At 35.9% G+C, this 26043-nt stretch overlaps 1 protein-coding gene and 1 non-coding gene across 2 annotated transcripts in view; one reads left to right on the plus strand and one right to left on the minus strand.

Annotated features, from left to right (window-relative positions):
• Window positions 1–26043, minus strand: part of NAALADL2 (N-acetylated alpha-linked acidic dipeptidase like 2) — a 743119-nt gene that overhangs the window by 676717 nt on the left and 40359 nt on the right. The gene's annotated exons all lie outside the window — the stretch shown is intronic.
• Window positions 24660–24787, plus strand: LOC129403053 (small nucleolar RNA SNORA51). The gene has a single exon (XR_008629043.1). It is a non-coding gene; the product is annotated as a small nucleolar RNA SNORA51 (small nucleolar RNA).

Genomic DNA, 26043 nt, shown 5'->3' on the forward strand with positions numbered 1-26043 from the left:
TCCCCTGAGCACCGCAAGGTGCAATTCCTGAGTGCAGAGCCAGGAGTGACCCCTGTGCATCAGCGGTGTGACCCAAAAGGAAAAAAGAAGAAAAAAGAAAAAGGAATGCTTGTGGGACCCACAGACCTTCTAAGCTCTGCTTTGCCCCCCGTAAAAACAAACAAACAAACAAAACACTGTCAGACCAATTGATTAGAATTGAGTATCCAATGAAAAACTCTCAGACACATAGACAGCTAATTTACCGGTCCATGAAGTGGAGTAAAGATAGTCACTTCAATAAATTGTGCTAGGAAAACTAGATAAATACATGGAAAATTATGAAACTGGATCTGGATATTTCATTGTATACAAATGTCAATACAAAATGCAACAAATTTCCTGAGATTATGCCAGATTTGATAAAATTCAATGAAAAAATTATAGGAATAATGCTCCAGGATTGGGACCTCATGTGGGTTTTTTTTTTTTAATTTTTTATTGTGGAAAGTTACAAAGTTACAAAGTTTTCAGGTTTAAATCTCAGTTATACAATGCTCGAATACCCATCCCTTCACCAGTGCTCATATTCCACCACCAAGAATCCCAGTATAGCTCCACCCCGCCCCCTCACACCCCAACCCCCCCACGCCCCTAGCCCCCCCACCCTAACCCCCCCCGCCTGTGTAACTAACAAATTTCACTTTACTTTCACTTTGATTGCATACAATATTTCAACAAAACTCACTATTATTAGGGTTTTTTTCCAATAATATGATTGATATTATGTCATTTACAAAGAGAAAAATTTAAAACTAAACAACTGAGTTAAATAAAATTAAAATGTTTCTGTATAGAAAAAAAAACAGTGAAATAAAAAAAGCAATAAAAATAAAATAAATATGGGCTAAAATTAAAAGACACCCTTTTGAATTGGAAGTACATATTTACACATGAAATATCAGATAAAGGGCAAATATTCATGATATACATAGCACTCACAAAGACCAATATAATGAATTCAATAACCATAGGAAAAAAATGGGAGAGGAAATTATTAGACACTTCTTTTAAGAGTGCAGATGACTTGCAGATATACACATGAAAACTTTTTCATTATCAATTATTAAATGGGAAATCCATATTAAGGTGATAATAAAAAATGAGTTCACATCAGTGACAATGATATATACCATAAAGGATAAAAACAATCTGTGTAGGTGAGGATAAAGTAAAAAAAGGAAATTCTCATAAACTGCTAGGGCAAATGTTATCTTTCACTTATGGAAAATATTATGGAAACTCCCCCAAAAAATAGAATTATCATATGAACAGGGATCCCACTGCTTGGTAGCTGTGGGAAATTATACCCCGAAATATAACGCCAAGGTCAGGATAGTCCTCCAAACCAAAAGAGCTTAGGTCTAAGACAATCAATGGGCACCAAAAAATGCACTCAGGTAATAGTAGAATAAATAATAGGGCAAACAAAATATGTTCTCAGGAAATAGTAGAATAAAATAAAATAATTCAAAGTCTTCTAGATTTAGAGAGAAACTTCAACAAAAATGGGAAAGGAAACAGTCATGACCTAACTCTGTTTTTTAAAGGGTGCCTGCTTATTGGCTATGTAAAATATCCCAGTCTGCTGTTAATGTACCCATTGAATAATGTCTCGGTCAGCTTAAACAATAAGTCACACATAGTGGGAAACAGGATTGAGGAGCAATATTGCATTGAGTAAATGACCAGCTGTGTTTTGACTTGGGGCTCCCAATGTAACCCTTCATATGAGTTCATCTGCTTATTTGTTTGTCTGTTTCATTTTCTGTGACTGGTCACCTCGGTCTAAGGTGCCAATCAGATTGAATTTAGAGAGCTATTATTTCTAAAATACAAGTACAATAATTATAAAAGATATATGTGCATCCTTTGCTCATCGTCGTACATAGTCAAGTTATGGAAACAATCCAGTTGTCCAAGTATGGAAGAGTTGATAATGAAGTTGAGGTATAAACAAACAACAGAATAGTATTCACTCACAAGAGATGATGAAAGTATGTAATTATCCGTAACTTAGATTGGACTGGAGGATCACAAATGTAAGTGAAGTAAAAAAGTCATAAGGGCGAAAACAAATACAAGATGGTCTCACTAATCAATGATGTATGACATACTATGCACAGAGAATGATAGGTATCAAAGGTGGACAAAACACTGGCTATATTTGCAGAAACAAAAATGCCAAGGAAGTAGATAAATGGGGGGTGGGGGAAGCAGTGGACGTCTGTAAGTACTATCAAGCAAAGATGAGGGGTATTTTGCCCTTTTTTAAAAAGGTGAGGCAAAATATCTAAGCCACTAGACCCAACAGAGGTGGATATATGGGACCCAAAATACAATGATGAAGTTGAAAAATGTATCTGTCAGGGAGACAAATTTTTAATGGAGAGAAAATCTGGGGTAAGTGGTGGAGGAATGCATATATGGGCTGGAGAAATTAGTGGTGGGTGCATTGTATACTGAAAACCAATTGTAAACCAAGGTGTAAACCAGTGACAAAATGGAAATAAAGAAATATTATATATATGCACTGTAGCACTCTCATCCCATTATTCATTGATTTTCTCGAGCAGGCACCAGTAACATCTCCATTGTGAGACTTGTTAATGTTTCTGGCATATAGAATATGCCATGGGTAGCTTGCCAGGTTCTGCAGTGCAGGCGGGATACCCTCAGTAGCTTGTCAGGCATTCTGAGAGGGACAGAGGAATTGAACCCAGGTTGGCCGTGTGCAAGGCAAATGCCCTACCTTTGAATATTATTGTGCTATTGAATATTATTGATCTACAGTAGAAATTAATTCTTGCCTATGTAGCTACATGGACGGAATTAGAGGGTACCATGCTAAATGAATTCTATAAGCGGAGAGGCACAAATCAGAATGACCTCTCACACATGTGGAATTGAATAACTAAATAAGTAAAAATGGATTTAAACATGGCCCTTTTAAACTAAAACATTCCCTGGAGAAAGCATGCAAAAATGAGTTTTCTAAGGGGGGGTGGTGATATTGTAAGAAATGTAGGTGCCAACAGCATATGTAGTTGCATGCTAGGAACACAGCTATTAACTATGTTGTGTTTCAGTACCCAAATAAAAACTGGTGTAAAAATAAATATAAAAAATCAACAAGCAAAATAAATAAAATAAAATCACCTTCTACACTAGTTCTTGTTGGGGGAGTGAGAGATTATCATTAAATGTCCTCCATTTTTTCTTTATGACCAGAAGTTTCCTGGACTGAGTTTGCTATGATCATGACCCTGGGCCTTACTATTTATTCCTATCACTTCTAACCTAGAGCATTAGATACTAAAGTTCAGAGAAGCAGGTTGATAGCCAGTAAAGAAGCAAGTGTCAAAGGGGCAATTGCTGCTGTTGCTACAAAATCCAGGCAGCCACTACTCTAGTAAAATGTTGGGGGAAGAGAATGTTGGGTGGAAAAGGATGACCAGCAGGTCAGTACATCTCTACCCAGAAGTGGATCTTGCTTCTAGAAGAGCTTTGAGAGTCTGATGCTATTCAAAAGCCATTTCCTGAGAGGTGGGGTTGAGATATCTTATGTTTTAAAACTTCTTCCAAAATTTATACATGCCTAGCTTGCAAAATCCCTGACTCAGATGTGTTTTAAAAATCCTGAAGGTCATATGAATGTGGACAACTTGTAATACCCACCCCCCAGGAAATAACATATGAGGGACTCCTCCCAAAATTCTATTTTTCTCTTGTTAAATACCTTCTTTTTTAAAAAAAAGTCATTGTAAAGTTTTCTCCTCAATCTTAACTTACTCTATATACATTAAGAACAAAATGGACAAAACAAAAAAATCAGGCCACAAAGCAGGTATTAAAAATAAGGATAATTTCTATAAATTATTTGACAGATAGTTGAAATCAGAGATACATGGACATTTGGGAGACTGATCTGTTATATTCCCAGTTCTACAGAGGATTTAACCTATACTATTTTTCTGAAATTTTTCAGAAACTGCCCTCAGTGCTGTGTAATCCCATCAACAGCCAACATCCAGAGACTATAAAACCAAGCTCCCAGAAGAGAGTGACGCAGAGTCTCTTGCTGCCTTGCCTGGCTGTCTTCACCGGGGCCCCTAAGAGGGGGGCATGTTGAGTCTCCCCCCCCACCCCGAGCAGAGCACTGGCAGCTGAAGACCTCTGGAAACCAGCCACAGCCATGCTCAAGGCCCCTCTCCACACATTCCAACCAGCCTCACACATGAAGGAACCAGCAGAGGAACCCAAGTGTGTGGGACCCAGGGCTGAGTTCTCCAAGTCTCCAGGTCTCCAATTTGGATCAGATTTGGGCCTCTTCTGACCAGATCCCCCATTTTCCAGTAGCTAGGCAGTCACACCCAGAAATTACCCCTGGTGCTGTGTAATCCCATCAATGGCCAACATACAGAGATTATAAAACCAAGCTCCCAGAAGCTTATAGCCTAGTACTCCCTTCTCGGAGAACCTTGCAAGTTACTGAGAGTTTCCTGCCCGCATGGGAGAGCCTGACAAGCTCTCCTTGGTGTATTCATATGCCCAAACCAGCAACAATGATGAGTCTCATTCCCCTGACCCTGAAAGAGCCTCCAATGCGACACCATTGGGAAGGACGAGTAAAGAGAGGCTTCTAAAATCTCAGGGCTACGACGAACAGAGAAGTTACTGAGACTGCACAAGAAAATCAACAATCAATGGGATGATGATGATGGTGATGATGATGATGATGATGATGATGATGATGATGATGATGATGATGATGAGAAATAAGAGATGCGACATGATAACAAATTTGAAAGCCAATTCCTTTTCTTCACAATTTTGGAAATGTAAACTTAAATTTAACACTTTAGATTATGATAACAATAGTAATGAAATAAAGGAAATACTTTACTATATAATAAAATATATATTAGTAATGCTTGAGTAGTTTTCACTTATTAATTCAAATTATCCTGTGAACTAATCTGCCCAAAATAATAATGTTTTACCTCTATTCTGTATGTGTGAAAAGAAAGGCAAGAAAAGATGCTAAATACATTTCTCAAGATCATCTAGCATGTACATAGAATAATATGTCTTATAAATGTTGTCTTATTAATGAGAATGCTGTGATGCCTCTTTGAGAATTCAGATTACCATCTGGCATTGTATTGATGACACTATTACTATGCCTTTTGTAATGGATATAACATTAGTCTACTAGAAAATGCAATAAAAATGAAATATGTGAGTTATAGAATTGCATATTTTTTCTAGTGGAAAATCAAAAAAAGGGGTTATTCTAACAAGAAAAAAACCTTGACATAACTAACATTATCCCTCAACTCAAAATAATAAGGGTACGATTTAAGAATCACCCAGAAATGATTTGTTAGTCACTTTTAATATTTCTTCAAATAAGGTGTAACTTTAAGTCTGGAAAATGTCCTCAGAAATGTTGGTAAATGAGAAAGGAAAATAATCCCTTTAACTGATATTTGTCTGCAAAACTCCATATCATTTTTTCTAAACTGAATGATAATTAGGCATAGAATTCTTGGTTGGGGAAATTTTCCTTTTAGCATGTTAGTAGTTTAGTGCATTGTTCAGATTTATTAAGCCTAATGTTCTATGCACAGCACCACACACACACAAACAAAACACAAGCAAATATACACATATACACATACATACACATACACTGGCAAATATATTTTTTTCCTCTTGGAACAGAGCTGGAAGCCTAAACAAGTCAAATGTGTATGCCAAATTCTATATTATTTCATTCATACATTGGCCATAAAGAAGCAAGCAAAGAATCAGATTAAACCAAACTGAAACAAGACTTGAGTTGCAACAGCTACATTGAATTTATCTGAGAGGGAGAAGTGGGTGATAGAAAGAGTGGAGAATGTCAATAGTTGGTTGTTGGTACTTTGATGGTGGCTTTAAACCTATACATATAAAACATATCTGATGTAAATCAGCAGTCACTCAATAAAAATGAATAGTAGACTAGCACACCGGGAAAAAATGTAGTATCTAAAGAAAAAATTGTAGAGGAGTAAGAGTTGAGAAACAGTTCAAATAAAAATGCTTCCATACATCTAAGAGACTTCTCTTTGTTTGATAGTTTTGGAACCAGTCTTACATTTTTTATTTTATTTTATTTATTTATTTATTTTTGCTTTTTGGGTCACACCCAGCGATGCTCAGGGGTTACTCCTGGCTTTGCACTCAGGAATTACTCCTGGCGGTGCTTGGGGGACCATATGGGATGCCGAGGATCGAACCCGGGTTGGCCGCGTGCAAGGCAAACGCCCTACCCGCTGTGCTATCGCTCCGGCCCCCAGTCTTACATTTTTAATCAGAGATTATCAGGTACATGCAGGGAGGTGTCATTCTAAACTAAGTATGTCAGAAGAAGAAAGATAAATAGCAGATGCACTCATTTGTGTGTGACATAGGTGATCAATCAAAGGAATGGATGAAACTAAATACAAAGAAACCCTTCAACTTTGATTACAGAACTGGGATTACTTATGGCAGAGGGAGGAGTTTGACAAAGAGGAGGGGGTTTATGATTGAGATTACAAAGATATTAGATCTCTTGTGGTGGGTATGCTAGCACATAGATAGATGAAATTGTACTTCTAAAACAGTCTTGAAAAAGAATGTAAATGCTATAAAATATTAAAATATGGAAAATTACCAATATAAAACATTAAAATTTAGTCACCTGAAAACTTCAGTGAAGAGCCTCTACAACGCAATCAGTGACAATCTTACTCTCTGAAAATCAGTCAAATGGCAGTAGACATTTTTGAGTTAAATGTATCAGTGTTTTGCGAAGGATAGATAGAATTGGACTTCTAGTGATAAATAAAATAGTATGTATATGTGTTGGTTTGTAATGATTCATACTTAAAACTTTTATGATGGCATAATGTAGGACTAAAGGAATAGAAACAAATTTCAGTAGATAGAAAACCTGTAAGACCTTGTTAACGCACTGATAAATCAGTAGCCTGTATGCCAATTATCTAAATGAAGTAAGAAGTGTGCCTTCCTCAGAAACTTATTGCCTGACCAGCACAAATCTTTTTCATGTTCTGTTTCACATAATATGTCGTGATATCTTCTTTCAGTAGAGAATATCATTAACTGTTCCTGTTTTAAGTGCTTAACATTAGATGCTACCCAAACTCTAGAATGAATGCAGCAGCTGTAATTTTAGGCATAAGAGATGTAATACAGGTTACACACAGTGAATGTATAGAAAGTGGAACCATATGGATAAAGCTTCATGTAAGATCCGAGATACATGTAAAACTGTGTCCTCCTTGACAATCTGTGCCCACAAAAATACTCTGCAAGTAGATTAAGAAGGTGCAATTTTGATAGTTTTGTTTTATATAATTAATATAAAACCTTAATTGTTCCATAAGAAGTCTCAGTGAATCAAGAAAATAATTTGTTAGAAAGTTGATTCAGCTTCCACACAGACATAACATGACTGCAGAAAAGCCAACAACTTTTGAATTGTTCAGCAAGTGGGGTTCTATAAGAGTTAAAAGGTTAGGGGGCCAGAGCAATAGCACAGCAGGTAGGGCCGTTGCCTTGCATGCAGCCGACCCAAGTTCGATCCCCGGCACTCAATATGGTCCCCCAGGCACCTTCAGGAGTAATTCCTGAGTGCAGAGCCAGGAGTAACCCCCGAGCATCATCGGGTGTCACCCAAAAAGCAAAAAAAAAAAAAGGAATTAAAAGGTTAATAAGGTATGCAGGCTCTGAAAAAAATAAGCTAGACTGTGAGAGATATGTGTGTGTTTGTATTTCAAGCTTGAAAGTTTATCCTCACATATATGCAGCCTCTATTTTATAATAAGATTTCATCACTCCTTTGGGTACTTTCTTAAATTTCTCCCAAATTTAATATTTATTTATATATGGAATTTTTACATAAAGCAGTGATTCATGAATAGATATTATTCATTATTTCCCCCATCACCATTAAATCTTTGTTTCACTTCTAAATAATAGTTTGATGTATCCATCAACTATTCATCTTCCCCAGGAATTCTGTATGCATATATTATAAGCATTATAGACCTAACTTTTCATACATTATCATAAAAGAAAATAATCAGAAAGTCTTTTTATTGTTATTTAAAGTGCTTAGGTTGTGAAAATCATGGGACACATTTATTTTAGACTTTAGTTTATCATGGAAAAGACATTACAGACAAGAATAAATAACCAGCTCCATAAACTTAGGAACATAGCTGAAAGTAATTATATGTATACAAAAATCTATGTATCTTTACAATGATTTTATATCAATATTGATCTTCAAAGTTTGCAAATCATTTTTCACCAGTCATCTATTCTTGGGCACTCAGGTTTTTTCCAGATTTTGGCTATTGTAGAAAGTGCAGCAATGAACATACAAGTGCAGATGTCAACTCTACTATACTCCTTTGCCTCTCCAGGATATATTCCCAAAAGTGGTATAGCTGGGTCAAATGGGAGCTCAATTTCTAATTTTTTGAGGATCGTCCATACTGTTTTCCAAAAGGGCCAAACCAGTGGGCATTCCCACCAGTAGTGAATGTAGACTATAGACCACACACAATGGCCAGTCAATGTCTCTAGGGCAAACTACAAAACCTAAAAGGAAAGAGAGAACAAAAGGGAATGCCCTGCCACAGAGGCAGGGGTGGGGGTGGTGGAGAATGGACAGTGGTAGAGGATGGGTACTTGATCACTATATGACTGAAACCTAAGCACGAAAGTTTGTAAATCTGTAACTGTGCCGCACGGTTATTCACTCATAAAAAAATTTAAAAATTCATTTTTTGGGGGGTTACACTTGGTGATAAACAGGGGTTGCTCCTGGCTTTGCACTTAGGAATTACTCCTGGCGGTGCTCAGGGGACCATATGGGATTCTGGGTGTCAAACACAGGCTGTTCGCATGCAAGGTAAATGCCCTACCTGCTTTGCTCTAACCCCAAACTTAAAGGCACTTAAGAAAAAATAAAGTTATTCTAGAAGATAAGACATTATTTTATTGACACTCGGTGTTATAAAAAATACCAACTATAAGGAGACAATTTTTCTTAAGATGCCAACATGGTAAAATTAATAACTAGCAAAAGTTCTGCATGTTAAACACATAATAGAAAAAAATGAGAGAAAAAGTGATATTACAAAATTCAAAAATACTTGTTTGTGAAGTACCATTCCAATAACCAATATGTGTAAACAATCTAAGTGTCCATTAATAAGTAACTGGATAAAGAAGTTGTTTTTAAAGATGGGAAATCATACTTAGCTATAAAATTGAGGAAATCTTGGGATCATGAAAGTAGTGGTATACTGTATACTTTGCAAGTAAGAAGCCTTGGGTTTAATTGCTAATACCACACACAGACAAAAACAAGATGAAACCTCTACATCTGTAACCATAACGAACCTTGAGATGAACATGCTAAGCAAAGTAGATCAGGAATAGAAAAATGAATACTTGTTTATTTTAATTACAAGGAAAATATCAAGAAAGTAATGCAAACAAATAAAAAATGCTAGCTATTTTAACCAAATGGTGATTATCATATATTTGTTTGTGTGGTGGGGGCAGGGTCATGGTAATAGGGGAGGAGGAATATGTTGAATGGTAACCAGAACTCTAGTCATGGAAAAGCCATAGTAGATGTACTTGTTGAGTGGTAAATTATAAAATGCTGAGATCAGAGAGATAGTATTAGCAGGTTGGGAGCTTGCCCTGCACAGACTTAGTGGAGGTTTCAACTCTGGAATCCATATTATTCCCCTGTGCCTGTTAGGAGTGAACAAAGAGCCAGGAATGAATTCTGAATACCAGTTGGCATGCCCCCCCACTAAAAACTGTCTATATGTACATATATTTATATATACCATTGATTTTTATATATAGTACCATCATATATATATCAACACATGCCCTGTAATAGATATTATACATCTTATATCATTATATTTAAATATTGTAATCAATGGTATCTCAATATAAAAAGTATAATTTATTTTAAGGATGATTCCATTAGTCAGATGATATATAGGAGTATTGCTGTCAGGACTGCTGAGCGTAGCCAATACAGACAGAAGTCTTGTTTGACCAGAGAGGGCACTAATAAGTCAGAAGTAGGACATCAACACCAATGCCACTTCCCTGCTTGGGGAGCTAGACTGCAACTGCTCTGATAACAAGTCAGAAAACAATTCTAGTCTCTAATTGATTTTGATAAATGGGAGTAGCAGCAAAAGAATGCCAATGCCACCCTTACAGTTTCTAGTACATCTCTACCCAGGTATATTAATAGAAAGTGAAGCTCAAAGGCCACAAAAAATGCTCAGATTACAGATTTTTTCTGAGGGTGGGGGCACCCCCCGTGATGGCATGATAGGAGCATGACTTATTATATAAAGTGATTTTTGGGGTTTTATTTTTCCTTTCTGGGTCACACCCAGCTATGCTCAGGGAATACTCCTGGTTCTGCACTCAGGAATTATTCCTGGCAGTACTTAAGGGACCATATGGGATGCCAGGGATTGAACTCAGGTTGGTCATGTGCAAGGCAAATGCCCTACCCACTGTACTACTGCTCTGGCCCCTATAAAGCAATTTTGAATTCAAATTCTGTCCAGTAGACTATACATACTCCTATAGCGTTAGCCTTTACCACTAATTATATCTGTGGCCACACCTTCACTCATTTTCTTATCTTATTCACTCTTCTGACACTTAAATTTGTAATTTCTGTGACTATAATGTAAACTACAGGAATACAGGGATCATGTCAATTTCATTTACTGACATGTATTTAGCACCTACCAGAATACTTTATACATTGTGGGCTGTCATTAATATTTGATGAAGAGTGTATAAATCAATGAATGTCAATCTTGTACTCAGTTATGTAGAGACACCAAAGAAAAAAATAATTTGTACATATTCACCTGATCATTTTTATAACACTTTAAAAGCATCATCTCTATGGGATCTCATTAACTATTGTACAACCCAATTATAGTGAGGCTTTCCGAACCTGCCACTAGGTTATCAAATTATAAATCTCAACTTCTGAGTCCCACAGGCAAAGGTTATCAAGAGATTTCAAATATTGTTTTTGTGGGCATATTCAGCATATAAAATTTTATTTCCTGAAGACAGATAACATATAAATTCACTGGTACCTGTCATATACTTTTTAATAATAATCTGTCTGAGACTGAGAAAAATGGGAAAAGAGAATTCTTAATAGCTGAGATAAACAAAGCTAAGACAAACTCCTCTCATTGGTACAAAATTTGACAGTCTTATTTATGAGTGGCTCCAGGATAAAGTGTGAAAATAAGAGAGGTTAGTGTCATCATTGTTTCTTTGAATAAGCTAGCCAATGAATTTTTGGCACCTTGCTCAATGACTTTTCAAAAGGCGCTTGGAGACAACAAAGCATTTACATTGCATTCTTCATGCTCCTTTGAAACATTTCTCTTTCTTAAAAACACATAATGGTTCTTAATCTCAATGTTGTACATGGTCTAGAAATTTCATCTTCCAAACTGAGAAAACATGTGTTGGCAGGGAAATACAGAACGATTACTTCTTTCTAATACCTGCAGTAGGAGCATGCTAATAACTGTGTAAGACAACTTCTCTCTTCTAGCAAAAATAATTATGGCTCTCTAGAATTCAGCATCTGTGCTTCCAGATGTTACTGTCAACCATGTAAGCAATGGATTTGAGTACTGCATAAACCTGGCCAAATTTCAAGAGTCTTTGTCTAAATACCTTAACAGAAGCAGGTGGCTTACCGGGATTCTAAGATTTTATGTAGCATACCACACCAATCAAACCCCTAAATAAAAACCTGTATTTTTTCAACCTAATGGATTAACTCTGTGTAGATTCACACCATTGCATTGGTGCTACTGTACTGTTATAGGCACTTTAGTATGTTATATACTTAAATTTTAGTTTAGGGCTCCCAATGTGCAAGTTGTGCTCAGCATCCTATCCTGTCTCCCAGGGGGCCATTCCTACAAGAATCAATCAAGTGGAAATGATGGAGGGATTTGATGGGATGCAGAAGTACTCAGGCCTTCCAGTTCCAGAGATCACCAAGGCCACCCCTGAAAGACTAGTGAACCACCAGAACTACAAACAGGGGTGCTTGGGGACCATGTGGTGCTGAATTCAAACTCAGTCCCAGTGCATGATTTTACCATTAACATATTTCTCAGTCCCTATATCTAGTTTCCAAATAGAGAGAATAAGAACTCAATCATTGGATGTCACTAACAACAACAAAAATGATGATAATTAAAAGCCCAAACTGTGTCACCATTTTCCCCTCATATTCTGCTGTCATGGCAACAAAATGATTTTGTAAGAATGCAAATATATTTTTTTAAATGATACAAAAGCTTTAAATGCTTTTAGGAGGTTGTGTAGATTAGTTACATTATTTAGCCAGTGTTTTTGAGGCATTGAAATATTAACTGGGGAAGGGATAGTATATTAGTAAAACATTTTATGAAAATAGGTGCAATTATTAAGACTGATTTCCATTTTTGATGTCAAAATAGGCTTCATTTGTGAAACAGAGAAAGTGCATTACAGTTTGACTTTAATTTTTTTTAGAAAATAAAAGTTGATAAGCACAATACATTTGAAGAAACTAATGTGAAAAATCTGCCTCAGGATTGATAAGACAGTTCAGTAGGCTAGAACACATGTTTTGCATCTGCATGCAGAAGCCCCAGGTTCAATCCCCAGCATCACATATGTTCCTCTGAATATTGCCCGGAGACTCCTCAGACAGAGCGAGGATTAACTGCTGAGCACTTTGAATGTATCCCCCAAACACAGAAACAAACAAACAAATGTTTTACTAATAGTTAGGAAGGTTTGCTTTTATTAAATACAAGTTTCTTGAAGAAAATAGAAGTTGACCTACTCTGATGTCATAATACACACAAAATCACTTTTACCCACTGTGTTTTATTAAAATTTAGACAATTTAAATTATATATTCTGTGCATATTTTTGATTAAAATGGGTAATTCAGTTCATACATGCAAAGAAGAATACAGAACTATAAGATTTCAGGAAATTATAAGTTAAGGTAGGGAAAATACCATTTTCATAGGGATAAAAAAAAATCAAACTGGATTTTTTTCATAATAAAGACAATGTCAGTACATTAGTATTTTGTCTAGTATCTTGTCATCCACCGGTACGGGGATAAACAGATACATGAAAAGGAAAAGAAGAAAATTACCCATATTTTTTCCTATTTAGTTTATGAACACATTGGTTAGTTACATATTTTTTAAACATGTTTATCTTGTCTTCTTTAGTAATTATTTAAGCCTTTTATTTAATGATTATAGTCCTACCAGAGGACAGATGGGAAATTTCCACTAAAAATATTTAAACAGCACAAGACTTGTGTTTTCTCATTTTTCTATCTATCTCTGGTGTAGCAGTGCTCTTGATGCTTATTTCAAACAATGTGTTACTGTTTTCACCACTCTGTACAAATCAAAACTCTATCATCTTATAATTAGCTAAAATAAAATTTAGTGGAATTGATTTTATTTTTTATGAATAAAATTATTTAAAAGACAACAGGTACACAAACTGAAATAAAATTAGACAAACAGTTCACAATGATAATTCCATACTATTATAGACTTGAATGGGTGCTATTTCTCAATATCCTGTGGGAACTACAAATCAGACTTATTACCAAATGCAGTATGTGCTACATTTTCTACAATGAGAATTCTGACAAAGGTGAAAACAGAATTATATTAATCAAATCCGTATTCAATAATCACACAAACACACACATACACACATACAATTTCCACATCCACAGGAATCAGTTACTATATGATTCTAGCTCTATGTTGAAAACAATAAAAAGGAGGCTTAATAGGTTTTATCAGAAAAGAAAAATGCATTTCAAACAACTTCATAATTCTTTGAAATAGTAGCAATAGCTGTTCACAATGTTTTCAATAAACTTCTAAATGTCATAGTATAATAAAAGTACATTTTATTGACAAAATAAATTAATAAAATAACATGAAAGATTCGTGTGAAAAATAATCAATGAAATTATAAAACTTTAACTTTACAAAACCTCCAACCAAAACCTCCAACCATATTTTTAAATGCAATAATAATTTTAATTATTAAATAATTAGGACTGATATTCAAAATTTGTGGGAAGTACTAATTTTTGTAGTAGTAATAATGCTGCTAAAATGGAGAGGAGTTTCAAGAAAGTAATACAAAGTATGCTTTTATTATACATTATATTTTATATGTCTAAACATTCATGTACTGATATAGAATATTCTTTATATACTATATTTTATAAAACTTATTTTATATTCCATTTTATTAAAGGAATATGAAACATAATTAAGTCTGTTAGTATCCTGATCTTAGTGGTATTCTTTCTATATTAACATTCAGATTGGTATTTTGAATCACAACACTAAGTAGATAAACTGGGAAAAAGAAACTTCTCTAACATTAGATCAGTGAGAAAAACTTATAAAATTCAAAAGCCACATAATTCAAGAAAACATTATTACGTTTAATGTACCACAGCAGATACTGCTGTAGAGTAGGCAATGAGACTAGTTTACTGTTATAAATATATATTACTTAACAATAGAAATTTGACCGCTATCATCTATTTGAATAGTATGTGTCCAATGAAAAATTTTCAATTTATTAGATTTTCAAAACTCTTCACTATCTGGTGCCGAATTACAAGTTTTCAAAGTGGCTATCTGTGGGCAAATAATAAAGTAATTTTAGAGAAGGAATTCCCAGTAAGAAATGCTTTTTTAAAGGATTAAGTACAAGTGTGGGGAGACAATTTTGAAACTAGTATGATGAAACTATATGTGACTACAGTTGTATTTGAAATCTTGCAATTTAATATGGATTAGGAACCAGGTACAGATCCACAGGATGGGTACAAAAGTGAGTAAAATGCTGTAAGAAGCCCAAGCAAGAGTAATAAATAGCTCAATGGGCTGGAAGGCAGACTTTGCATACAGCTTCAATCTCTGTCATCACAAAGTCACTCAAGCTCCACCAGGAGCCAGCCCTGAGCACTAAACAAGAGTATCCCCAGATCACAAGAGGTGGCCAAATACAACCATAAAAATTCTACAAGAAATCTAAAAACAAATTAAATCATTATTGGAGATATTCAATGATAGAAACTGTGCTGGAAAACATCAAGTGAGTAATAGGAAAATTAAATCAGCTGAGCTCTCTAAAACACAGAACAACCATTAAAATTAAATAAATGACTCATTAATTTCTGTGTCTAGCATGATTTTACATGTGGAGGTCACACTAAAAATAAACAGAGACATAGTTGAATGTGTCAACAGTTGCTTTGTATATATTGTACAATTACAAGAGGTCTTGGTTCTTACCTTTTAACCTCAGAAGAAAAATAAGGATACACACAAAATGAACTTGACATATATTTTAGGTGTTTTTCATTGACAAATCAGCTTAATCTATATTAGCCAATGTGTATCCTCTAGTCAGTCTATGGTTGGAGGTTTTGTAAAGTTAATACTTTCAAATTATAAGGAGGAAGCTTGGTTAACTTAGGTTATATATCTCCCTTTAATTCTGCATACACTCAAACTCCATGAAGCCTAAATTTAGAACTGACTCCAGCATTTAGTAGTATGCCATGCTGACTTATTATTGTCTAATACTGATTAAAAAGAATGGTGCTTTATAAATCTTTAACAGCCTAATTAGGAAGAAAATAAAAAATAGAACAAATTTTCTCCAATGTCTAATATTTTATGTTTTGTTTTCTTAGTTATTTTAACTTTTTTAAAGTTATTTAATATTTCCCTAATAAAAATTTTAGAAAACAATCAATTCAGCCTTCTGCAAAGACAAAAACAATTCAACATTTTCTATGATGATGTAGACAGCAGCTAACATAGTACATTGGAGAAAGCAATGAATTTGAGATTAAACAAACTAAAGTTAAATCTCTGCACCACTTTCTCCTAGAAGTTTTTTTTGATAAGGAGATAATCATTTGAGTATAATTTCATCATCTTAAAAAAAAACTTAGTACAACTATTTCTTAAAACCTGTGTAGTACCTTTCATTTTCCAAATATTGCTCTCTCTCTTTATATATATATATATATATATATATATATATATATATAAACTTTGAGGTAAAATGAGTTATCTTCTACAAAATGTATTTAGAAATTTTAAAGGTGGCCCCTTTCTTCAGTACTAATGCAACTACTAAAGTCATTTCTTTATTGTTTTCAGCCACAGCAGCTGTGCTTAGGGTTTACTCCTGGCCCTGTGCTCAGGGATCACTATGAAGGGACTTTGCAGACCATATAGCATGTCCCAGATCAACTCAGTTCAGCACGTGCAAGGCAGGTACCCTCCCCGCTGTGCTCCATCCCTGCTCCAATGTGACTTTGAAATGTAAAAGTGAGGCCAGGGATTTGGTTTAGGGCCATAGCACTTGCCTTGCAGGCATAAGACTTTGACCTCAATTTAGATCCTTGGCAGTAGGATCCCGAGAATGACTGCTGTGAACCTTGTACCATAAGAACTATAGTCCCAGAAGCACTTGAAACAAGTGCATATGAGCACTGTGATTGTGTGTGTGCTACTCCCAGTGCACTACAAACACGTGTTCAACACCCAGTCATTGAACAATGTGACTCAACAGCAGATGGAAGAGAAAGGGGGGAATAAAGCTACAATAAATGTTATTTCTAAATATTTATTTTCTCTTTCTTTTTCTTAATTTCATTTTTAAATTGCTGCAACCTCTAGCATGTTATTTATATGGGGAAACACGAGCCATACTACATTTTGACAGTTACTTAGCATTGGCACAGGTCGACATTAGCAGCTTTGTTTTCAACAGATTTTCATAAATCTTATTTAAACATTTAAGTGAAAAGAATTGATTTTTAGACTCTATAGACAAAGGGAATAGTTTCTGCTATTGTCTTGTATATTATTTCAATTTTTTGCATGAATTCACATAGCTGAATTCTTAGATGCAGTGAAACAGACTATTGACAATTTACTGCAGGAAAGGATGAATATTAGACATTATCTATTTATATTTTGTGTAATTATTAAATGTTTATTATAATTAATCACATTATTATAAATTGAGGGAAGAAACTGAGACAAGTATTTTCCTCAAATTCATATAATAAGCTCTGATTATGTACAATGCCAGAATTTTGTAGGCAAATAGTCCATACTCTGTGGTAAACTTATTTCCTCTATAAAAAAATTTAATGTGCACAATTTAAACAAACATACACACATATGCACACACGCAACTTTTGGGCAACATATGGTAGTATCCGGACTGACTTCTGGCTCTGTGCTTGGGGAACACCCAAGTGATGCTCAGAGGACATTGTGTTTTATGGGCGATGGAACACAAATTAGCAGACTGCAGGGCAAGTGTCTTAATTACTTATCCTGCATTCTCCCCAGCTCTTAAGTATATATTAAACAAAGACTTCCATATGTACTATATTATGTAGGGCTGGAGGGATAGCACAGCAAATAGGGTATTTATCTTGCACATGACCGGGTTACCCGGGATTGATTTCGCTGTCCCTCTTGGAGAGCCCAGCAAGCTACGGAGAGTATCCCACCCACGCCGCAGAGCCTGGCAAGCTACCCATGGCATATTTGATATGTCAAAAACAGTAAAAACAAGTATCACAATGGAGACAATACTGGTGCCTGCTTGAGAAAATAGATGAACAATGGGATGACAGTGCTACAGTGCTACTATATCATGCATTTTTAAAAGGTAAAATGTGATATAAAGTGCAAATATATAGCAGAGATAAAGAGATACATTAATGACAGGCATTCACAGATCTACTCAAACAGATTTTGACAGGTTGAAATTATTTAGATAGCCAGAGACATGGAAGAGTCAAATTTTATAAGATAATTTATCATTATTGTAGAATAGAGAGAAGATAAATCCATAGATCCAACTGATTTCTGAAAAATTCTGAATGATATCGACTGAAATAGGTATTTGACATAGGTTGAAGTTCAATGGATCTATAAAAAATATTCAAACTTTATTTTTGGCAAAATAAAGATGTGCAGCTATAGAGCATAGTAGAAAAGTGTTGGCTCTGAATGAAAACTTGAGTGCAAATGCAGATTTTGTCACTTCAAAGTATGTGTCTAAATTTTCTCACTTATGAAGTGAGGAAAATAATATAATGCTTCAGAAGACTGTTGATTTTTAAATAGAGTTTGTCACACTGCAAGATCTTAGTACTTTTAAAAGCATAAAATCTATCTATAAACTAAAGCACAATGTTTTGAAATAAAATATGACTACAGACAGATACGTGGCTCGTGAAGCTGTAATATCTACATAATAGAATACTATACAACTGTAAGGAACAATAGAATCATGCAATTTGCTGCAATAGGGATGGAAACTTTTCTACAAGAAATGTAACATGAGTGATTTCTGCCATGAGATACCTTGATTTCATTATGGTTCTGGTTTCCATTGGTTTGATGTTGGGAGAAACACCTGGTACTGCTTGGGGCTACTCCTGGCTCTGTTCTTAGGGAGTGTTTCCAGCAGTGCTCAGGGGCCCTTGGGGTGCAGTGGATCAAACCTAGGACTCATACACTAAAAGCATGCATACAGCCTGTGGAGTTATTTATCCATTCTCTCTGAGATTGATTTTGAATTTTTAACAACTACATATTCAGAAAACTTTTACTTTGCCAATTTTTTCTGACATCCACATTCAGTTATGCATGTGTTTAAGTAGCTAGGTTTTATTTTTATTTATTTATTTTGCTTTTGGGGTCACATCCGGTGATTCACAGGGGTTACTCCTGGCTCTGCACTCAGGAATTACCCCTGGCTGTGCTCAGGGGACCATATGGGATGCTGGAAAACCAACCTGGGTTGGCTGCGTGCAAAGCAAATGTCCTACCCATTGTGCTATCGCTCAAGCCCCCAGTATCTAGGTTTTAGAATAACCACTGTGACAATGGGAAATTCTCCGTTCAACTCTGTGAACTTCAGTGCATGAATCTTAAGATTTTCTTTTATTTCTGGCATTTGATTCTTAATCTATCTCCTGCTTTGAGAACCCCTTAACCATTTCAACTTAGTCCTACAGGTAAGGCATTGTAACCCCATTAGCAGATAATTAAAGAATGATGCAAATTTATTTCCTAAATGGAAAAACTAGTGAAGTGGTAAAATATTCATCAGCAAATGCATTTAATGTATTTTTATCAAGAGATTTTAAAAACTGGGTCGCATTTTTATTGTGTTAATCCCACTTATGGGAACATAATCTAAAAATGTACACTCCAAATACGAACATCTGTATGCAAAATGTTACAGAATGCTATTAAGATTTTAAAATGTAGATAATGTGCATAGATGAGAGGGTTAAATTATGACATTTTGCTTTATATTTAGTATGCAATAATAAATATTAAGAATAAGCAAACTATAATTAAGAGAAATGTGCTAACAATTCTAATGTATAAACAAACTGGGTAAAAATATGTACATAATATAAAACATAATGAAACAACTATTTTTTAATGTGTGTAGCTATAGCTAAATACATCAACATGCTAACATTTTGGTATAATGAATACATAATTTATTTTATTTCTTCATTGAAATATTTTAACATAATACATGATTACTAATAGAATTTTTTGTTTGCTTTTAGGGCCAAACCTGGCAGCGCTTGGGGCTTACTCTTGGCTCTGTGCTCAGGGATCACAAATTGTGGTGCTCTTGCAAGCAGATGTAATATTTAGGATAGAACAGTCACTCACTGAAAGCAAGCACCTTAAACTCTGCCCTGCAGTATCTCCAGCTCCTAATGCCTCTCCCTCCCTTTCTACCCCTTCCATGTCTCTTCCCTTCTCCCCTCCTCTCTCTTGCCACTCCACCTTGCCCACATTTTGCTCTCCCTTCACCTCCTCACCTCCTCCCTTCCCCTCTTCTCATCCCCTCTTCTTTTCCCCTCCTCTCTTCTCCTCTCTCTTTTCTTTGTTTTTCTTTTATAAATAAAAATCTTATGTACTAACTTTTATAATGCTGATCTTTTGAATAACATTATTTTGTAAGGACAGTCTCAGTAAATCTATAAATTTCCTTTAAAAAAGACTAACTTGGAAGGTTTGGAAGGAATTATCATATGGATATTTATCTTCAACATTAATTGATCTACTTTTAAGAAAAATAACGGTGGTCGGCCAGAAGCTATTTTTTAAACACAACTTTATTGATGAGATTTTTTTTTTTCAAAAAACACTGTTTCTATTGACTAATGGAAGCATAAGATCACTTAACTGCCAAAAGCTAATAGTCACACCATACGCTTCAGAAAATAGAAATCGCCTAAATGGTTTCACCTTACACCAACATATCTTTAACTGGAAGCCAATGTTAAAGTATAGGGTATTATTTTTGTGAAAATTTCACTGAGTTTCTCCACCTTGATAAATAAGTAAGAGCTGGATTTTGATTTTTCTCTTCAGGCCTGCTTCTGAAAATATGCAGCACAGCATCTAAAATAATTGAGTGAAGGGGTTGGAGCGATAGTACAGTGAGGAAGGCATTTGTCTTGCACACAGCCAATCCAAGTTCGATCCCCAGCATCCCATATGGTCCCCTGAGCACCGCCAGGGATAATTCCTGAGTGCAAAGCCAGGAGTAATCCCTGTGTATCACCCCATGTGATCCCAAAAGCAATAAATAAATAAATAAATAAATATGTAGATAGATAAATAAATAAATAATAAAAATAAAATAATTGAGGCAAAATAAAGTATCCTCCCCTCCTTCCCCAGCCTGCCCTCCTCTCATCACTCAGTCTAAACTCTGGATCACTTACCTGTCTGCTGCACTCTCCATGCCACCCTATACCATCCTTATTAAGGGACATTTAAAGCACACTGAGTAAGTCATAGTCATCTTATTGAGAAATATCTAGCATTTTATTTTTTTATTTTGTGAGAGGGGAGGGTGCTGTCAGCATATCCAGCTGTGCTCAAAAACTTCTCCTGTGCACAGGGATCACTCATGATGCGGCCAGAGATAATACGGGGCACCAATGAGCAAAGCCAGGTCAGCCATATGGGGTAAATGCACTACATACATCCAATTTCTCCAGCCAGGTTAAGCTAAACACAGTTAGGACAAATACTCACAAGATTGTCCAAGTGGATTGTCACCTTCATGAAAGTCGACTCAACCCCAGAGTTTGCATGCCCCGCTGTCTGGATAATCTGCCTCAATTTTTGCACTACTGCTGTCCATCTTTCTCTACCTCTTCACTAAAATCCCCTTATTTTGGTTCTCTCAGAAATGAGGACCTCTGGTCCCTCCCACTGTTCGCTGGCTTTCCACCACAGTTTTCTCCCTTCTTTCACCAAGAGTTGGCTTACCTTGTGACCACCTAAAACCATGACCTTTCAGGCACCCTGCTTTTGCTTTTGCTAGTACTCCCGTCCATTCATCCGGTAACATTTGAACTTTAAATCCCTGAAAAAACTACCAGCTTTGGCCTAGTCCATATATTTAATATAGAGAAGGGGCTTGCAGCCCAGTGGCATGGTGGTGTTGGCAGCATAGGGGTAAACTTTTGACCCTAGGAGACATATTCCTTGAAAAGTCTCCTCCCTCCCCCCACTAGAGAACCATTTTTGAAAAGCCCAAGTAGAGTGAAAGAGGACAGATCTGATAAGAGGGACTTGCAGCCCAGACGCATGGGGGCCTTGACAACACAAGGATAGCATTTCTTCACCGTTCTGTGACTCATCCTTCACATACAAAGACATTCTAACAGTCTTCTAACCACACAAACACATGCAGGAAACAACTCTAAAGGTCACAATGACAAAGCAACGCAGAAACACATCAGGCTCATGAGGGAAGAAGGTAGCCCAGCTGAGCCAGGCAGTCAATGAGCTACATAGCATCTCTGATAAGGAGTTTAGAATGGAACTGTTAAGGACAAAGAAGATCAAAGAAACAATGGAAGGCACTGCCAATAAAATGTAAAAGGCCATGAGAGCAGAAATGAGGAAAATTCAAATAAAAACACAAGCAGAAATGATGGATTTGAAAGGTGAAATGAAAATACTCATGGAAGGATCTCTGAAGCAGAGCAACAGCTGCTGAGGATGAATCAGGAAGCTCCAAGACGAGGAGGAGAGAATCTTCAGGCAACAGCAGAAGATGGAAAAGAGCCTCCGAAGAAATCAAATATATAATACAATTCAATAATGAGCTTCGTGATTCAAATATTATTCTTTTTTTTTTTTTGGTCTTTGGGTCACACCCAGAGATGCACTGGGGTTACTCCTGGCTCTGCACTCAAGAATTACCCCTGGCAGTGCTCAGGGGACCATATGGAATGCTGAGAATCGAACCCGGGTCAGCCGCGTGCAAGGCAAATGCCCTACCCTCTGAGCTATCGCTCCAGCCCCTCAAATATTATTCTTTAAGACAAAATTAGTAACAACAAGTCTCACAATGGAGACGTTACTGGTGTCCACTCGAGCAAATTGATGAGTAATGGGATGACAGTGAAAGACAAAATTAATGGGGGCAGAGAGCTTTAGGTCATACCCTATGGTGCACGGGGGCTCTTCCTGGATCTTGTTCTGGAATAACCCCTGGCAGTGCTAAGAGGACCATATGCGATGCCAGAGATCAAACCTAGTTTGCTGCACGCAAAGCAAGCACCTTACCTACTATATTGTCTCCCTGATACCAGGACTAAAATTTTGCCTGGTCCTTAAAATAGTGTTATCAGACCATCTGCCGACCAATATGAGGTAAGTTCTAGTAGTGCAGGCTGAGGGGGCAGTAGTTATGTTCTAATGTGAATGGAACTGAGGACCTCACACATGCGAGACATGAATTCCATCACTTTGGGAAAATCCCTGCCATTATTAATTTTCTATTTTTCTTATTTTTCACCTGAAAATTATTATCAATTAATTTTGACAATTGGTAGCTCTTTAAGTAAAAATTACCGTATATCTATAAACTACTCTAAGATTTATAGCATTAGTTATTTATACATGCTTACAATACAAATCTGTATTTATATGTGCTTAAGTGCATAGTATTTTTAGAGAGGAGCCTAGGGACATTCACAAAGGAAATTGGGGATTTTTTTCTACTACTGTGAAAAGAAATATAAACCCTCATTCATCTTCCCTGCACAACGAATGATCAATTTTCCTGGAAAGTATATTAAATGATTGTAAAACAAACCTCTCACAGGTAATAATGATGCTCTATTACAATTCTTGTCATTAGCTGAGAATTAAATTATTCTTCCCAATAGGGAAATCTGCTCTTTAAAACATATACAGGAATTGTGAGCATGGGAGTTTAGACTGTGGAGGGATATTTGCTGAAGAAAGCTTATTATTTGCATTAGTAATAGGACAGGAACTATTTGTCAAATAAAGAGCTAAAAATGGTTACTCTGTGTCTCAATGATACAAAAAGAAGACACAGAAAAGGACAAAGCAATAATAAGTAATGTAGCATATTATGTTTTTATTCCATGTAGTTATTTTTTATACTTTAACATTTGAAATATATGTTCAATCCTATCGAGTTACTACTTTTATTGAATTGATATGTTTTTCCTTCTGATTAAATTTAGAGTCTTTTTAAAGTCAAATACCTTCTAATCAGTCTAGCATGAAGAAAATCACGGGTATTCTACTAAAAAAGAGATATTAATCCCTTGCAAAAAGGTAAATTTAAATAGTTAAATAGTTAAAGATCTCAGTGTTATTTCTTTTAAGAATACTTCTTGACTACAGTTTCTTAGGTTATAAGGTACTAGGTGTTAACGGTTAATGAGGAGTATCTTCTCTATATGTGAATCTGAACATAAATTTAATCTTGTGTTTTAAGAAACATCCAGAAGTTTGGCAACAGGCCCAAAACTAAAGGGCAGACAGGTGTTTGTGGGCTCATTCAGTGTGGAGGAGGGGGAGGTTTTTAGGAGAAGTGAGATATGGTATCAAATTTATATTATCATTTGCAAGATATTTCAGTAGTATACTCTACCTTTCTTTTTTTGTGGCTGTTTTTGTTGTTATTGTTTTGCTTTTGTGCCACACCTGGATTATGCAAAGGTCTTACACCTTGCTCTGTGCTCAGGAATCACTCCTGGCAGTGCCCGGGGACCAAATAGGGTTGAACTATGGCAGTGTACAAGCAACACTAGAACCCCACTGGCCTTGATGGGCTTTCTAGCCCATCAACTTTCCACATTTAGTGCTCTATCCCTGCCCCAAGCTTGCAGGCAACTAAACTATTTACTAAAATGGAGACTACACTTATAGTTCAATATATTTTTACTCAACATGTAATGGGGTATTTCTCAATTTCTAGCAATATAAATTGGCAAAAGGAGAAACTAGGGACCAGGGATGTCAGCAGAAAATAGTAGTGTACACAACCTCCTGGTGCTTACCGAAGGCTGTGTTCTTTACACTGACTTTATAGAAAGAGGAAGCACAATAATTCGCCCCAAATACACCTCAGCTTAGACCCTTTGTTCTATATTGTGAGTTAAGCAACATGAAAAATGAACATATTCAAAAGAATGCATGGCAGCTATTATGCATGTAAAGCTGCAGAACAATCAGGAGAGGAAACACAATGAAGGTGGGAAATTGTATTCAAATTTACTGTATGGCTTATGTAGACTAGTATTATCACTTGTAGGAGACAGAAATGTGTGCACAAGTGGAACCAAAATAAGAACAAACAGAACAGTTGCAACTGGTTAAGCTCTGGCTGTAAGTTACCCTGAAGCCATTTGTCTGAGATGATTCCCCAAGGATTCTGTTTCTCTATTGTCACATAATACTTGAACACATACTACAAAATATGAAGAGAAGGAAACCATGTTTTTTAAGCACCAAGTGAACTTCTACCTCAGAAAAATTATGCATAGCACACACAGAAATACATTCACCTGAAAACCCACACAACACTATATATAATTCTCTAAAATGGCCACTAAACACCACTAGCCATATGCCAAAGAGGTCATTCTGTGGCTAATTAACAATTTATTTCAGTTATACAGTCTAAATGTCAAACACATTTGGATTTGATGACATTTAAGATTTCTTTTATTTCTGGGGCCAGAGCAATAGTCCAACAGGTAGGGTGTTTGCCTTGAATGCGGCCAACCTGGGTTCAATCCTTGGCATCCCATATGGACCCCTGAGCACAGCCAGGAGTAATCCTGAGTGCAGAGCCAGGAGTAACTTCTGAGCATCACTGGGTGTGACCCAAAAAGAAAAAAATCTTTTTTTTTTCTACTTCTAATATGCTATCATTCTATAAATCTATAGAAATTACAAAGATTTAAGAGTGTAAAGAATGCACCAAGGTTTTATGTAGCAATCTACTGGAAATAAAATACATTGAGAATGATGTTTAATGGAGCTTATAAATACTAATCATACAGATAACAGAAAGACAATATAGGAGTATTAGAAGGAAAATACCAAATCAGAGAAATAAGCAAAGAAAGGAATGTCAGTTTTTTTCACACTTTTTTGTGGAGAATTTATTCATATATAAATCTTGATATCGCCTCTGAATTTCTCCTTTTGTCCCTTATAACTGCAATTCTATTGTTTCAGTTCATTTGGAATTGAATTGGACATTTTTTCAATCTCCTGTGCAATGATGAGGACATAGTATAAAATCTAGGAAATAAAATCTTGGCAGCCTTTAGGCTTACTTACTGAAAACACAGAAGGGAGAAAAAGCGCATACTGGGAAATGAAACTAATTAAAACTATGATTCTTTGATGGAGCCAA

This window comes from Sorex araneus, chromosome 2, assembly GCF_027595985.1.
Source record: "Sorex araneus isolate mSorAra2 chromosome 2, mSorAra2.pri, whole genome shotgun sequence".
Classification (NCBI taxonomy): Eukaryota; Metazoa; Chordata; class Mammalia; order Eulipotyphla; family Soricidae; genus Sorex; species Sorex araneus.